This window comes from Hordeum vulgare, chromosome 6H, assembly GCF_904849725.1.
Source record: "Hordeum vulgare subsp. vulgare chromosome 6H, MorexV3_pseudomolecules_assembly, whole genome shotgun sequence".
NCBI classification, from domain to species: Eukaryota; Viridiplantae; Streptophyta; class Magnoliopsida; order Poales; family Poaceae; genus Hordeum; species Hordeum vulgare.
Genome location: NC_058523.1, coordinates 419,473,043 through 419,479,469, shown reverse-complemented (window position 1 = coordinate 419,479,469; position 6,427 = coordinate 419,473,043).

Sequence of the window (6,427 nt, the reverse complement as noted above, 5' to 3'; positions counted from 1 at the left end):
GCCTAGGCTAAAGACCGGCTCATAGCTGTGATCAGACCTTTCCCTGTGGATGATTTCCTTATTTCCTCTATATGCTGGGGTATGGTTGAGAGCCGCCTCATCATGTCCGTGATATATTTCACCAGGTCATTGCCACCCCATACAGCCTTGATGGTGAGTAAGCCGCCGACATAGAGTTGTTCTGTCAGGGTATATATTGCCTTTAGCTTCAGCACATAGTCATCCTGAAGATTGGCGGATCAAGGGCTTGCAATGAGAAAATGAAATATAATTCGCGTGGCACCTTGTGTCCATTACGATGATTATAATAGGCACTATATCAAAGACTTACCATAGATAGCACTGGTCATATTGGAGATGTGTCCATGAAGACCAGTCAATTCTTGTGTGATTTGTTTCAGTTTACCCTCAGCATTTTCATCACTCTTGGATTTCGGGCTATGCAAAACCCTAAGGCTTCGAACACTGTGGCGTGTACGGAGGTCTCTCCCTGCTTTGCCTCGCCTAACCTACTATTTGATGGAAACGATGAAGGACTCACACGATGGCGAGGGTAACACAAAACACAACAGTTTACCCAGGTTCGTACCGCTGCAAAGCGTAAAACCCTGCTCCTTCTTTTGTTGGATTGCCTCCCACGAAGGTGGTGGATGAATTAGTAAAGTGTTCTTGGGCCTCCGGAGGCCGAGCGACTAGGTTTCTTGTTCTACTGTCTGAATGAACTACCCATCTCAAGTATCCTACCCTCTCTATTTATAGCGGGGGCCCGGGTCCTCTTCCCTCATAGCTTTGGCGGGAAGGGATCCCACAACGGCCAATTTTGAAGGGGAACAAGGGAACATGTTCCCCTACCCAAAGGTGGTCTTTGCCTTTAAAGTAACTGTCCGCACCGCAGAGATGGGCCCGTGGATGACGTTTTCCCTACTGGTGGGAGGCTGCGGCTTTGTTACACCAGAAGCGAAACCTTCGGAAGATGCCTTTGGGAAACCTGTATTCTCCCGCCTCCTTTGCACCAAAGGGGAAATTGTCCTGTCCTGCCATCTGTTGCTCGCCTGTCCTTTCCTGGCGTCACCCTTGACTCTTGAGGCCCGACCTTGCCTTTAAATATCCGCCTCTCCGGAGGGGCCGTGAGGAGGCCCCCTGCAGCCCATGACGCTGCTCCTCCTATTGAGGCTTGGCCCCTCACAAGGTTCGTGTTCAGTGTGGTGCTGCTCCTTGGTGATCTTGCGTTGATAAAGTGGGCAGCCCTGTGCCGGAGGTAGGCAGGTCTGGGTACCCTGGTTCCCAGAACATCGACAAGCATGTTTCACGAGGGCGGCTTTCTCACCTTCAGTTGACTCTTTGTATAATAGGTGCTCAACCTTGGCTTTTTCAAGTTCTGCCAAAGTGGCACCCCGATAGAGGGCCGACACTCGTCCGTCCCCTGGATAAGACCGGACGCACGTCAAGAGCATGATAAAAGAATTCTAGGCAAATATGGCTTTATTAATACAATGGAGTATTACAATATTGTTGCTTACAACACTATTACATGACTCCAAGGCTAGCTAAATGGCAGCAGAGGTCTTGAAACAGCGGCATCGACGTCCCCGGCTAGGCTCCATAACTCACAGGACTGGCTTGGTTACGATCTAGCACGACGAGTCTTCTCCTGCAACTGGCCACGTGCAAGGCCAGGTGAGTACTTTGCATGTACTCGCAAGACAACCAAGTAGATGGCATCCAAACAAGCAGATAACAAAGCTAGCACTATGATTATATAATAGCTATTCTAAGCATGGCATGGAATCAACAGGAAAATATAAATCAAGCATAGCATGTCATGGACTAAACATGTAATCTGCCTGACTAGCATGACAAAGAACACAACAAGTGTTTAACTAATTTACTGTTACCGAATATCAACTTAGTCTCTTCTGGGTTGCACCACAACCCTCTACCTACTCGTGATCCAACCTGAATGGATCACATTACACGATCATCTGACCACTCATCAAATAGCCTTCACTTGGCTAATACATCATATTATAAACATCCTCTGATCTTTATATGAGACAAGTTCTTCCATCATTATTATCATAGATACGGTTGACCATCTACTGAGGTCTGGTCGGGCTGTCCATTACCGTGGACACGACTATTCGAATAGGTTTGACACTCTGTAGAGGTTGCACACTTTACCCACACTCTGGAGCACTGACCTCGTGATCCCATTTGGGTGGACCAGAATTTCTCCAACGAGACTTTCCTGAACCGTGACCCCACATCGTACCTCCGGCAACCACTCCCTTTCTGGAGTCCTACCCTGGGTGGCCCTGTGTCCTCATGACACCTGCCACCATCGTGGCCAAACAAAACTGTCCCAAACGGGGACGGGTACCCAACTCAACTTAACTGGGCTCACAGGGTTATCACCGCCTACCTGATCAGGGTCAGCGCGCGTGCATAACCCTCCCTCTTTGGAGGTACCGGTGAGAGCGATCACGTGATAAGCTCAAGTCACGGCCATCCCTTACAAGTAGATTGTGGTTGCACGATAATGCCCGGACAGGTGACTCTGATCAACCAACTAGGTATCTTATCCTGAATATAATCTGTCATAGCTGACACTCCCATGTCACCACAATCTAATAATCAGATCAAGCCACTACTGTTAAGCTATATTCATAAACTGTCAGATAAAACACAAAGTAATCATAGATAGTGGTCTCAACAGTATAATATAATTAGCAAACTATTATTTTACCAATTCTAGCTATAAGTGGGACCTTCGGAACCCTCGCATAAAATCAGCAAATAAATCGGTAGCCACCAGGACGGTCTTTACAACACAGACCTGGGGCGTTACCGGAATAACTCAACCTCGGCTCACGACGGCTGGGAAGTAGCTCACACCATGAGACGATGTTGATAAGAAGAAAGTAGCAGTTCCCTAAGACGGCCGAAGCACAGCTGAGAGCATAGGGTCACAGCTACTGAAAGAAATTCAACAGTTGCCCGCGACGGCTGAAAAGCAGCACATAACACGGGTCAACTACTGACAAAAGAAATATAAAATTGGCATCCACCCCGGACAGCTGGAAACATCACGGACTCAGGAATGGTGCCAGTATTGAAAGAAATGCGAGTAAGGGTTCGTCATCGTCACATACAACACCTCACTGTGTACTAGGATATAAGCATTATAAATTAAATATGCTAGAGCAACATCTGCGGGCCTATGTTCGATGAATAGCATTACTAGGAACTATTATTAATGATGTCACCGCTATGTGCAAATGCACACTAACGGGTGATATAGATAAACACACAGAGTGCAAGCAACATTATCACGCAAGTCTGGAGCTCATAGTAAGAGGTTGGCTTGCGTGGGGGTCGATGAATACTCCGGGAAGAAGCGCAATAACACACCGGAAAGCTTTGCCGGAGAGGGATTCCCTCTCGGAAGGCTCAAACAAAGGTAAGGGCAAAATGTTCTATTCTACTGCACAAACATATTATGAAAAGGACACTATCAGAACGGGCTCAACGAGACGAAGTCGTGGGCGCTGGTTTTACCTCAATCGGAGTTACGAGCGCAATGTTATGGACGTTCATCCATTAGGTAGAAAACGAATCGGATTTATTCATTTCTGCTCTGAACTAGTGAACGTTCATAACCTAGCAGTTTCGGCAGGTTGGGTTTAAAACAGAAGGCGCCTTTTTGGCAAATACGCTTTCGGTAAACTGAAAGCGTAAATCACTATTTATGCCTCCACTTACTCGCGCGGGCCTGGGGGTTGACCTCCTCCTCTCTCTTACACGAGGGCCCCACCCCTTCTCTCTCTCTCCTCTCCTTTCTCTCCTCTTTGTCCAACTCCTTCTCCTACCTCTCGCCATTGGGGCAGGGGAAATCGGGCCGCCGGAGCACCGGTCGGCGGGCCCAGGGGGTTGGTCACCCCTCGCCGCGCTCGGGCAGAGCAGCTGCAGGGGGCGACGCCGTCGGGATCCCTCCGACCAAGGGGAGGTGGGGCGGCGGCCTAGCGAGCCCTAGGGCTTCTCTCACCGAGGGAAGGGGAGAAGCGAGCACTCTGGAGCCATCATCTCCATGGGGTCCGACATGAGGTTTCCGCCATTGATGAGATGGAGAGCTCCAGAGGCTCAAATAGGAGGGGGAAAGGGACTGTGGGAGCTTGCTGGTTGACAGGGGAGATTCGGGGACACCTTAAATACCCTTGGAAGGAAGTTTCGTGGAGGTGGTCGAAGCTCTACAATGGCAGCCGCAGCTTCGGGACCATGGCATCGGCTTCCTTGGCAAGGAATCGAGGGGGAGAGAGCTCTAGAGTGTGCAGGAGAGCAGTGGGAACCTTGGTGACACCTCAAGACAAGTTATAACCCACTGTGATCAAGCTCACGTCCACTCGAACGCACAGAGCTCTGTTTTGGCATGCTCTGCCCATGGTCACCACGTGGCCATGGCCTTGCCTTGCTCCTCAAGCTGTCACACCTTGTCAAAGCTTATCTACACACTGTTCTAAGGTGAAATGACACAACACACACCACTGGGGAGCACTGAGGTGACCACACCAAGGTCAAATAGTCTCCAACAACAAGGTGTTTGTGCTGTGTTGTCACCACCACGGTGCAGCTCTTGGCATGATATTAGGTTGAGGTTAACCACTCCCTAAGGTCACTATACTGGCCAAAATGCAGCACAATCCAAGAAGTCTATGGGGCACTTCCTTTGTAACTTGGCATACTGAATAGAAATGAAGAAGTTCTTGCTGGGGTCAAATGGCTAAATGGAAATGGCTGAAAATTCGAGGAGACTCATAATTTAGGCATATGAAGACACTGGCAAAATTTCATACCATTTGCACACATATAAATGGTACTTCCTTCACAATGCTTCATTCTGGACAGAAACTTAAGTAATTTGCTGGGGAAGAATGGAATGATAAAATGGGCTAAATTTTGCTGGGCAAGGATGATTTAACAAGATAAACAACTATGCAAAATTGCAACTCAAGGGGAACAAGGAATCAAGCACTTCCTTTGCAAACGGAAGATCTGGACAGAATTTGCAAAGGGATATTGTGCTCAATTTTTGAATTGGGGAACTTGATCTTTTGATGGAAATGATGATTATATGGATATGAGAAGCTACACAAATTATTTGTGATTTTTCCTAGCAACCAAAATGCTAGTTCCTTTGGAAGGGCCCCAAAATGCTATATTGGCATAAAATAGGAAAATGCAATTTTCCGTTATTCTATGACGACCAATATTTTATGAGAGCTCCATAGGATCACAGAGAACATCTCTCCAAGATTTCATTAGCATTGGAGATGGATATCTGTTTTCTTGGATTTAATTCCTCAGACAAGCAGAAGCAGGAATTAATTCCAAAGGGGAAACATTGATATGACTTTGCAATATTTTCATCTGGGGTCTATGAGGGAATGATGATCTTTGGGAAGACTTGGAGGACCAACAGAGCAAGGGAAATGATGGCTCCTTTGAAAACACAAAGACAGGAATCCTAGTTCCAATATTTCGGAGCTAGGGTTACAAAAGGGATTCGGGGTTTCTCACCAGGGACAACCTGGCACAAGGTCATGGAAAAGCACGGAGAGGTTGGGATAGACTGGGTTCACCTGGTCATTTGCCAAATTCCAAAGGAAAAATCCGGGAGAGAAAAGCTAGGAAGGAATAACAACACAAAAATCGATAACCTGATTTTTGGGGTGTTACAGCCATAGCCCTGACGTCTTGTTGATGTCCCAAACTTTTTTTGATCCCACTTAAGGATGCGTCAGCTTGACTTATAGTCTCCTACAAAATCAAGCAGGATGGATCAGTTACCCTGTTGCTACTTGGTCGAATTGATCGATTGACATTAAGTCTCAAGCAGATTGCAAGCAATACACTTGACACTTGGGGGCTAATGTACTTGCTTTTTAAAAGTTACTAAACAAGACCAACTCATCTTCAAGAAGATGACCCAGCCCTTGGGGGCTATAGGTTGAAGTTTTCAAGATTATTAAGCAAGACCCGACTCATCTTCAAGAAGATGACCCGACCCTTGAGGGCTACAGGTTGAAGTTTTCAAGATTATTAAACAAGACCCGGCTCATCTTCGAGAAGATGACCCGGCCCTTGGGGGCTACATGTTGATGTTTTTAAAGATTATAAAACAAGACCCGACTCACCTTCCAGAAGATGACCCGGCCCTTGGGGACTACAGGTTGAAGTTTTCAAGATTAATTACCCAAGTCCCAGCTCATCTTCAAGAAGATGACCCGACCCTTGGGGCTAGAGAGGGATATATGGGTTAATTTATTACACAACACCATACCTCGTATCTTTTCTTCATCATGTTTACCATGCCAGCTTCAAGGTCCTGGCTCATGGAAAGGTGGTTTAGATATCCTGCATGCAGCTCTTC